Here is a 10,977-nt window from a genome sequence, read left to right on the forward strand (position 1 = left end):
GAAACTTTGAACTCCACTGCTTCATCTTTAACAAATCTGATCAACTACCAAATAACACAAGGTAAAAAATAACTTTTAAAACACTTGAGCTTTTAGCAAATAATTAGCCACAAACTCATTGTTTGTTTGTTGGCTGCTTTGGGAAGAACTATTTTTTTCAGGTAAAATGTCTTAAGCCATACATTTACTAATGTTTATGATGGTATAACATTCATAGGTGATATTTATGATATGGATTTATTAAACATTTCTTTGACTCTGCATGCTAATTAGATATACTTTATCTATAAGTATTTATTGATTATTTGTCATTTTCCAGACTCAGAATATTATGCTGATAGTAAATATACAATGAACAAGTTGATTTTGATATTAAGGAAATTGTTGTCAGGTGAGGAATAATGAATATTTAATAGTAATATTAAAGCATGATATTTGAAAAAGTTTCATAAGAATAAACCTTGAAAATTAAAGGAATTTAGTAAAATTAAAGGAAGACAAATAAAATATACTGCTTTTCAAAAACTGATACTTCATAGCTACTCAGGCTCTCTTTCACTACTAAAGTAAGCCACATCTCCCCAGACCATAAAGTATGACATAATTTTAAATCTTGTTTCTTCATGATAAAGTAATCTGCATAATTAACTTTTCTTAGGATTGGTGCATATTTTATTTTTAGTTTTTAAAACTGTAGTGAATCATGATAACACATTATGCCATTTTTCTCTTTGTCCTATTTTTTTTCCTCAGGGAAAATATTACATTGCTCATAATTTTCTTCATTTTCTATAAACCTTAAAAAATTATCTGATTTATTCCCTCAACATAGAATGGTTTGGCCTCAAAAGCCCATTTGCATTTTATTACTATAGAACTGCATCACTATTGATTGTTTCTGAAATTACAATAAAAGAAATCATGGCTACATTTATTGAATACTTTGCTGTATATGGTGTCAAATGATTTGTCTACATACATGATTTTGTATCCACAAGAAAGGTTTGAGAATTTTATTGCTCTTATCTGCCTTTTCTGTTTGAATACTCTACCCAACAAGGTACAAACAGTACTCTACCCAACAAGGTACAACACTGCACAAATGCTCTCTACATAATAAAGAACTCTCTCAAGGTCTCATTCAGGAAGTGAGAGAAGCAGAAGTGGAACCTAAAACTGTCCTAACCTAAAACCCATGCTCACCACCACAGTATTTAATTTTCTTTGCTTTCTGCATGCTCAATTATTATTCAGCTTTTATCTACACAGTAAACATTTATTGATATGTCATTGGCCAGGCACAGAATATATCATGATGACAATATATGGAGAACAAGTTATGTCCTATGTTAAGAAAGACATTGTTATGTGAGGAATAATTAATATTTAATATGAAAATATGGTGATAACATCTATTATCCTTGGGAGGTATTTTGACTCAGATGGGAGAATTAGGAAATTTATTTTAAAGATAGGAAAATTTAACATGAAAGCACCAGTAGAAGTCAGGTAAAGGAACAGAAACACTTCCTTTTAAAAGGCAATAGTTTTAATAAACCATTAAGAATGATTAGGAGAATGGATTCTGGAGACAAGTTTCTTAGCCTTGAACTACAGTGCTGACCCAGCAGGTGAATTTCAACAGACTTTATTTCTCTGTACCTTACCTGTAGACATCACAATATAAAAGTATTCACCTTATATTATTATTGCATGGATTAACCAAGCTATTATGAAAATCTTAAGAAAAGTGTCTGACATATTTAAAATGCCTTATATATGTTTGCTGCTATTACTATTGCCCATACAGAATGATGGATAGTCTTGAGGGGAAAGAAAAAAGTATACCATGTTCTTAATACAAATCAATTTAAGCTGCCTAATCAATTAATGGTAGTTATGAGGATGAATCAGGATACATAAGAATGCAATTAACAATTCCCTCATATTCATATTTTGTTCAGTGTACATTTCTAAAGTGAGTCTTCTGAGGACCTCTCCTTAAAGAACTATGAACTGTGAGCTAAGGGAATGCAAGTTTTTCTTTTAATGAAACACTATTGATGTTGCATCTGGGGGAGAGATTGTCATATTTGTAATTGGTTGTGCACACCTTTTATTTTAGTGAGTATACAAATTTAGTGGGTATAGAATTCAGTTTCCATGGCCTAAAAAATGCAATTGAATATCTTAAATAATTAAAAAATACAGTCACTTTCTTTATATCTGTTAGTACTATACATCAAACCCATAGATTTTCCTAAATGTGATTACTAAAGACCCCAATATCTCCAATTCCAGAGTACCTAAAGTGCTTCCTGAATGAAATTCATCAAATTATTGTGCTCTCTTCCTGTTACTGCAATATGATACTGAAATTATTATCTAAACCAAAGGGGGAAATATGTAGATAGTGCTATTTGCCTATGTGAAAAGTGGTTTGGTAGAATTCCATTACAGCAACGAAAAAAAAAAATTCTACCACTCTAATAAGGGAAAAAAATAGATTAAAAAATCACTAGGTTGAATTCTATTTAAGTCACAGTTTGTCTATGAGGATAAAATTAATAATAATTTCAGAATAATCTTGTAAGTCTAAATACTGTACAGATGATTTATAATGCTAAGATCAAAACTAAGAGTTCATTTGTTTACTTTGCTTATGCCTCTCATCAGGTGTCTTCCATGGGTGACAGGGAAACAAGCAATCACTCAGAAATGACTGACTTCATTCTCATAGGCTTCAGGGTGCGCTATGAGCTCCATCTTCTCCTCTTCCTGATATTTCTGCTTGTCTATGTCATGATCCTTCTAGGGAATGTTGGGATGATGGTCATTATCATGATTGATCCCCGGCTGAACACACCAATGTATTTCTTCCTAGGCAACCTGTCTTTTGTTGATCTCTTCTATTCATCTGTTATTGCACCCAAGGCCATGGCCAACTTCTGGTCTGAAAGCAAGTCCATCTCCTTTGCAGGCTGTGTGGCCCAGGTCTTTCTGTTTGCACTCTTCCTTGCGACAGAGGGATTTCTCCTGGCAGCCATGGCTTATGATCGCTTCATTGCCATCTGCAACCCACTCCTCTATTCTGTTCAGATGTCAGCACGTCTCTGCACTCAGTTGGTGGCTGGATCGTATTTCTGTGGATGCATAACTTCAGTTCTTCAAACCAGTATGACATTTACTTTATCTTTTTGTGCTTCTCGGGTCATTGACCACTTTTATTGTGATATTCGCCCACTTCAGAGATTATCTTGTTCTGACCTTTTTGTCCACAGAATGCTCTCTTTTATTTTGTCTATCATCATTATGTTGCCAACCATCATAGTCATTGTTGTTTCTTACATGTATATTGTGTCCACAGTTCTAAATATTCGCTCCACTGAGGGCCGCAAGAAAGCCTTCTCCACTTGCAGCTCCCACCTGGGAGTCGTGAGTGTGCTGTACGGGGCTGTTTTCTTCATGTACCTCATCCCTGATAGGTTTCCTGAACTGAGTAAAGTGGCCTCCTTATGTTACTCTCTAGTCACACCTATGTTGAACCCTTTGATTTACTCACTGAGAAACAAAGATGTCAAAGAGGCTCTTAAAAAACTTGTAGAGAAGAAAAATGCTATTCTATGATTCTTATTTCTGTTCCAACAGTTGAATTGTGGCTATAACACCTCTTGTAACCAGTAATGTTATTCTTCGGATCGTGGCAAAAATACTCTTAGTATCTTTTTCCAGGTGATATACCCTTGCCAAATATTACTTTTTACCCCTCTGAGACATCATTAATCCTGAAAGTCCTGGATATGGGAGATGTTGTGGATGTTAGGGAAGAATTTTTAACAAGGAAATCTTTTACTCATTTCCAATATAATTTTATTTCACCAAATCAATGTGTATGCTATAGTGTTGAACAATGTTTCCATACTTTATTATACCATGCAAACAAATTCTGGTTCTCAGAGCTCCATGACTCAGGACTCAAACAGTGAGGAAACTACTTCTCCAGGAGGTGAGAGAAAAAGAAAAACAGTCCACCGATAATTGGTATCCAACTGAAAGCCTTGAACACTGGGAAGGTTGAAGCACATCAGATAAGGTCAAGGAACTGAATTGGAACTGAGCTTCAGGAGAGTGGGTGTTGGGGCTGGGGGTAAAATATAAGGTTTGAAAAGACCTGTAAGTGTTGGAATTTCTTGGTGGGGGGAAACCCCAGGATCGAAGGGGCAGCCTGTCTGGGGCAGAACCCAGAGGTATTGGAGCAGTAAACTGGTACATAAAAGTCATGGTCTGCCAACCATGCACAAGGAGCTCAAAATATAAATATGTCTGTGAGAAAGGTCGTGTAAACTTCGACCAGGAGCTTTATATTTGTGAATTCCAGGCAGAAACAAACATAGGAATCCAGCAGATGCCAACTGTGAGCTCTAAATTGAGTCTAGCAAATCCGGAAATTTTTTGGTATAGAGACCATTTTACCTGGGAAAAATACAGATCAGAGAGGCCATAGAGAGCCCATGTCCCTCTTTCCCACTCCGTTGACTTGGCAGTGAGCAGGATCTGCATAGGGAGAAACCAAATAGGGCAAAGAGAAAGAGATTAGTGCTCCAAAAGCAGCTTTGCCGAGCGGTAATACAGATCAGAGTTAATACAGAAAGCCCTCAGCCTCTATCTACCTCTCCAATTGAACCAGGATCCAGCTGCACACAGAATCAGCAGAAAGCAGAAACTGAATGGGATAGAGTGACTGAGCTCAGTGCTTGAAAACATCCCTTGGGAAACAAAAAGCAACCAAAAAAACCTCCCTCAGTATCCCTGAAAAACAGAACCCTCGAAGGACAGACTCCCTCATCCCATGGGTGGTGCCCTGTGGAGAGTAGTGGGATACAGCGCTAGATGCATGTTGATTCATTAATGCCCCAAAACCTCCTCATAAAAAACATCTGGGGAAATACAGACCAAATCCCCGCCCTTGAGAGCTTCATTTGCAGTAATACATTGTGCAACTTCCAAACAAAACTCAGGAATCAGGCTGTCAGCATCTTTCAGAGCTCTTCACACCATCCCACTGAGAAGGGAAGCTGAGAAACAGAAAGGCAGTTGGCACAGAAAGCGGGCAAAAAAACCCTTTCCTTGACTGTTTTGCTATTTTATTTTGTTAAGATTTGATTTGTTTTTGAATGTGTATTGATTGACAAATGATGGATATTTATGCATTGTACACATACATATTTGTTTTTGTTGCTCTTTTTAGCTTTTAACATTTCCTTAAGGAAGCTTTTCTTTTCTTTTTTTTGTGCTCTGTATTTTTTCTGGAAGATTAGGTCTTTGATTAGTATATTTTGGGGTTGACTTCCTATTGACTCTCTCATAAGTCAGTTTTCCTTTGTTTCTACTTCTCTCTTTTTCTTGCCAACAGTCAAACTCTATTGCTCACACTCTCACTCTTCCTTTAACTCTTTTACTTCTATTGTTAAAATTCTTGTTTTTACAATATTTTTTAAGGTTTTCTCCTCTTAAAACACATACTATGTCAACCCTGCATATGCCCTACTCACTTCTAGAATCTACAAACCTTTTTCTGCAACCCCATTTCTTCTTCTTTTTCTGTTGAAAAACTATGTTTAACTGGATTCTTTTATGTATTCATATATCCTCATTTTTTCTCATTTCCACCATTTTTGAAGGCATTTATTTTTAATGGATAAATATTTCAAATACTAAGATGTTTGATTAGTGTCTATAGATTTTACTTTTTTAAACTTTTATTTCTATTCTTATATTTTTATTTTATCTTTTAATTTTTAAAAAATTTTCTGTTGTTATTTTTATTATTTCCTTTTTCTCACTTATTGTTTTCCTTCAACTCTCTTTCTCTTTTTCTCTGCAAAGAGCAAACCTCTATTGTTCTGTCTTCCATTTTTTCAAAAAAAATTTTACCTCTATTTTTGTTTCTCCTCATAATTTTCACATCCTATGTCACTTCTGTTCTATCTCTGGTCATCCCGTGAAATTGGAAACCCTATGTAAATTAACTGTTGTTTTTACCATGGGCAATAACTGATCATATTGTTTCTGAGTATTGTAACAATCAAGATTGTAGATTTCAGTGTAAGAGCTATTTTGTATAATGCTATAAATTGTTTGCATCTGTTGTTGTTACTATCCGACTCCCCCTAAACTGTGAGGTACAAGAAATCTTCAGAGACTCTATAATTCCATTATGTAGAAACCCTACTGTCTCAAAATCAACTATTAGATGGGTAGACATACAAACATCATGAAAAGGCAAGGGAAATTGCCTCAAAAACCCAAAACAAGTCAAAAACACAATCTATTAACAGTATAGTGAAAGAAAATTTGGAAAAGGAATTTAGAATGTTCATGGTTAAACTGATTTGTGAGGTAAAGCACAATATAATGGAGAAAATACAGGTAACAATGATCACTTCAATAAGGAGAGATCTTGAAAACAAACAAAAAGAAATCCTAGAAATGAAAAAATCAATAAATCAAATAAAACATTCATTGGAAAGTATCACCAGCAGACTAGACCACCTGGAAGAAAGCTTAGTAAAGAAGACAAAATATACAATCTTGAAAATAAAGTTGAACATGGGTAAAATATGTTAAGAGACCTTGAACCAAACCTCCAAGAAGTATGGGATAATACAAAAAAACCAAACGTAAGATTTATCAGGATAGATGAAGGCTCAGAGATACAAACCAAAGGAATACATAATCTTTTCCATGAAATAATGTCTGAAAATTTCCCAAATGTTAAGAATGAAATGGAATGTTAAATACAAGAAACTTACAGAACCTCAAATATACAAAATTACAACAAACTCATACCAAGGCACATTATTATGAAGATGACTAATATATAGAATAAGGATAGACTTCTAAAGGCTTCCCATGGAAAAAAAAAGGCAAGTAACACTTAGAGAGAAATCAATTTGGATCTCACCTTAATTTTCAACCTAGACCCTTAAAATTAGGAGTCTTAGAATAATATATTTCTGAAAGAAAATGGAATCCAAATAAGAATATAAAACCAAGCTTCAGATTTGACAATGAAATAAAAAATTTTCCACATGTTAAAAGAATTCACAAATAGAAAGCCTGCACTACAAAACATACTCACTAAAATATTTCATGAAGAGAAAATGAAAAATAAAAGTGAAAACCAGCAGTGGGAGGAATTACACTAAAACAATAGTCAATCAAAAAAGAAGTAATTTCAAAATAAAAAACGGAAAGAATTCCAAATGACAGGAAACAACAACCATTTATCAATAATAATATTGATTGTATATGATCTAAACTCATCAATCAAAAGACACAGACTTGCAGACTGGATTAAAAAAGTAGAACCATTTCTATATCATCTCCATGATATTCACCTCATAGGCAAAGACATCTGCAGGCTGAAGGCAAAAGGGTAGGAAAAAACTTACCATTCACAGATTTTACAATCAAGCAGGGCTTTCTATCCTCATATCTGATAAAGTGGACTTCAAGTCAAAATTAATCAGAAGGGACAAATAAGGACATTTCATACTTCTTAAAGGAACTTCTACATCAACAAGACATAACAATGTTAAATATTTATGCCCCAAACAATGAAGCATCTACATACATTAAAAAAAAACCCTTCATGATCTCAAGAATCAAATAGATCACAACACAACAATACTGGGTGATTTCAATATACCTCTGTCACCAGTTGAGAGATAAAAAATAAAATATTTTTTATTTTTCAAATTAAAAAAAAACTAAATAAAGAAGCCATATGTGTGTGTGTGTGTGTGTGTGTGTGTGTGAGAGAGAGAGAGAGAGAGAGAGAGAGAGAGAGAGAGAGAATACCTTACATTCTATCAGATCATAATGGGCTGAAATTAGAAATCAATAATAAAATTAAAAAAATAGAAGCTATTCGAACACCTGGAGACTAAGTAATACACTATTGAATGACCAATGAAGAAATCAGAAATTAAATAAAAAATACTTAGATGTACATGAGAATAGTGACACAACCCATCAAAACCTTTAGGACACATGAAGACAGTTCTAAGAGGAAAGTTAAATGCATTGAGCTCATTCATTAAAAGAACATAAAATCACCTAACTTTATACCCAAAACCCTAGAAAAAGAAGAAAGAACAAGCACCAAAAGCAATAGAAGACAGGAAATAATAGAAATCAGAGATAGAATTGAAACAAACAAACAAACAAACAAACAAAAAACAACTCAAGAAATCAGTGAAACAAAAAGTTGGTTAGGTAACAGAGAGAAAACACAATTACTAAAATTCATGATGACAAATGAAGTATCACCGTGGACTCCATGGAAATACATATGATAATCAGACACTACTTTGAAAATTTAAACTCCAATAAAATGTAAAATCTTGAAGAAATTAACAAATTTCTAGAGATATGACCTACCCAAATTGAGTCAAGGGGACATAGAAAATTTAAATATATCAATTTCAGGTAATGAAACTGAGGGTGACATTAGAATTTTACCAACCAAGAAAAATCCCAGGGTGAGATGGATTCCCAGCTGAGTTCTATAAGATCTTCAAAGAAGAGCTTACACTAATACTCCTCAAATTATTCCATGAAATAGAAAAGGAGGGACCTCTTCCAAACTAATTCTATGAAGCTAGTATCACCTGATACCAAAACTAGAAAAAGACACATCAAGGAAAGAGAGCTTCAGATCAATATCCCTGATGAACACTGATGCAAAAATTCTCAATAAAATCTTGACAAAATGCATATAAAATATATCAAAGAGATAATGCTTCATTCTAGGATGCAAGTTTGATTCAACATACAGAAATCAGTAAAATGTAATAAACCACATCAAAAGACTTAAAGACAAGAATCACATGATTATCTCAATAGATGCAGAAAAATCATTTGATAAAATACAACATCCCTTCATACTCAAAACATTAGAAAAACTAGGGATAGTTGTTTAGAGCCATGGCCCTGGTCGGTATGATGCCTGGCATTTGCCAGAGGGAATGTTTGAAAGATGACGCCAGGGAACCATTGAGATGATGATTTGAGTTAAGCTATATTTAATTGCTGTGATGCTGGATTGATTGTATTGTATATTTGACCTTTACTGTTGGGCAATGGGGTGGCTCTTGCTGCCTCAGGCGCCCACTGCTTTGGAGTTCTCCCGGGGATTCCTGGAGGGTTCGTGTTGGTTGGGGAAGGTGCAGAGGAGGGATTTCTGGTTGGTGTGGTGTATGCCTGGAAGGGCCTCGTGGGTGGTGTTCTTGGAGCTCAAGAAAAAAAGGAGTTTCTGTTTTGAACCTACAAGTGCCTTGTGGCGGCTTGGTTATTTTGTGCCCAGCCAGACTGTGGCATTGATAGTAGGAACATACCTCAACATTGTAAAAGCTGTATACACTAAACTCAAGGCAACATCATTCTAAATGGAAAAAAATTGAAATCATTCCCTTTAAAAACTGAAGCAGGCAAGGATGCCCCCTTTTATTGCTCCTATTCAACATAGTCCTCAAAACCCTAGAACAATTAGACAAAAAGAAAAGAAATTAAAGGGATCCAAATGGGGAAAAAAAGAGCTCAAACTATCCTTATTTGCTGATAACATGATTCTATATTTAGAAGACCCAAAATCTCTACTGGAAAGCTTCTAGAAGCCATAAACAAATTCAGCAAAGTAGCAGGGTATCTAATCAACACTAATAAATCAATTTCATTTCTATACCCTGATGATGTGCCAGTTGAAAGAGAAATCACAAAAACTATCCCTTTTACAATAGCCTCAAAAAAAAAATAAAGACATTTGGGAATCAATCTAACAAAAGAGGATAAAGACCTCTCTATTGAAAATTACAGAACACTAGGGAAGGAAATTGAATTAGATTTCAAAAAAAGGAAAGATCTCTAATTTTCCTGATAGGTAGAATTAATATTATCAAAATGCCATACTACCAAAAGCACTATACAAATTTGATGCTATTCCTATTAATATCCCAATGAATTTCTTCATAAAATTGAAAAAATATCATAAAGTTCATTTGGAAAAATAAGAGACCCAGAATAACATAATCAAAGCAATCCTTAGCAAGAAAAGTGTTGTAGGAGGCATCACAATACCAGACCTTAAAATATTTTACAGAGGTATAGTAACAAAAATGGCTTGGAATTGACACAAAAACAGACCAAAGGAATGGAACAGAAAACACAGAGACACACTCATATAATTACAGTTATTTCATCCTAGACAAAGACACTATAAACAAACTTTGGAGACAAGATGGCCTCTTCAACAAATGCTGCAGGGAAAACTAAAAATCAATATGTATTAGAATAAAATTGAATCCCTCTCTTTCACCCTGCACAAATCTCAACTCTTAGTGGATAAAGGACCTGGGCATTCAACCAGAGACCCTGTGCCTGCTAGAAGAAAAAGTAGGACCAAATCTCCATCATGTTGGCTTCAAAAGTGACTTCCTCAATGAGACTCCAAAAGCACAAATAACACCAAGAATCAGTAAATGGAATGATATCAAACTAAAAAGCTTCTTCACAGCAAAAGGAAATAGAGATGTGAATACAGATTCTGCAGAATTGGATAAAATCTTTACCACTGTAAGGGTCCGGCGAAGCGTCGGAGAAAGAGACCACAAGAGACCAGCCTCATGCAATAAGCAGGGGGAAGTTTTATTGAACCAGCATGCTGGGGCTCCGTGCCCACTCAAGAAAGGAGAGCATCCCAGAGCCCAGAGCAGAGGTCAGGCAGAGCTTAAGTATACTTTTTGGAGAGGGCGGGGGGCTTTGCATACATCAGAACAAATCATCATGAGACGCGGGAAAATTGAACAACAACTCTGAGTCATGATTAGTACATTCATTGGCGGGAACAGTTTGGACGGGGGTGATTGGTTACTTCTAAGCGGGGTGAACATTTAAACTGATTGGTTTTGGGCCCGG

The 10,977-nt window shown here is 35.0% G+C and overlaps 1 pseudogene; it reads left to right on the forward strand.

Annotated features, from left to right (window-relative positions):
• Nucleotides 1–2,620: 2,620 nt before the first annotated feature.
• Nucleotides 2,621–3,627, forward strand: LOC143396926 (olfactory receptor 9K2-like; annotated as a pseudogene).
• Nucleotides 3,628–10,977: the final 7,350 nt, after the last annotated feature.

This window comes from Callospermophilus lateralis, chromosome 4, assembly GCF_048772815.1.
Source record: "Callospermophilus lateralis isolate mCalLat2 chromosome 4, mCalLat2.hap1, whole genome shotgun sequence".
Taxonomy (NCBI): domain Eukaryota; kingdom Metazoa; phylum Chordata; class Mammalia; order Rodentia; family Sciuridae; genus Callospermophilus; species Callospermophilus lateralis.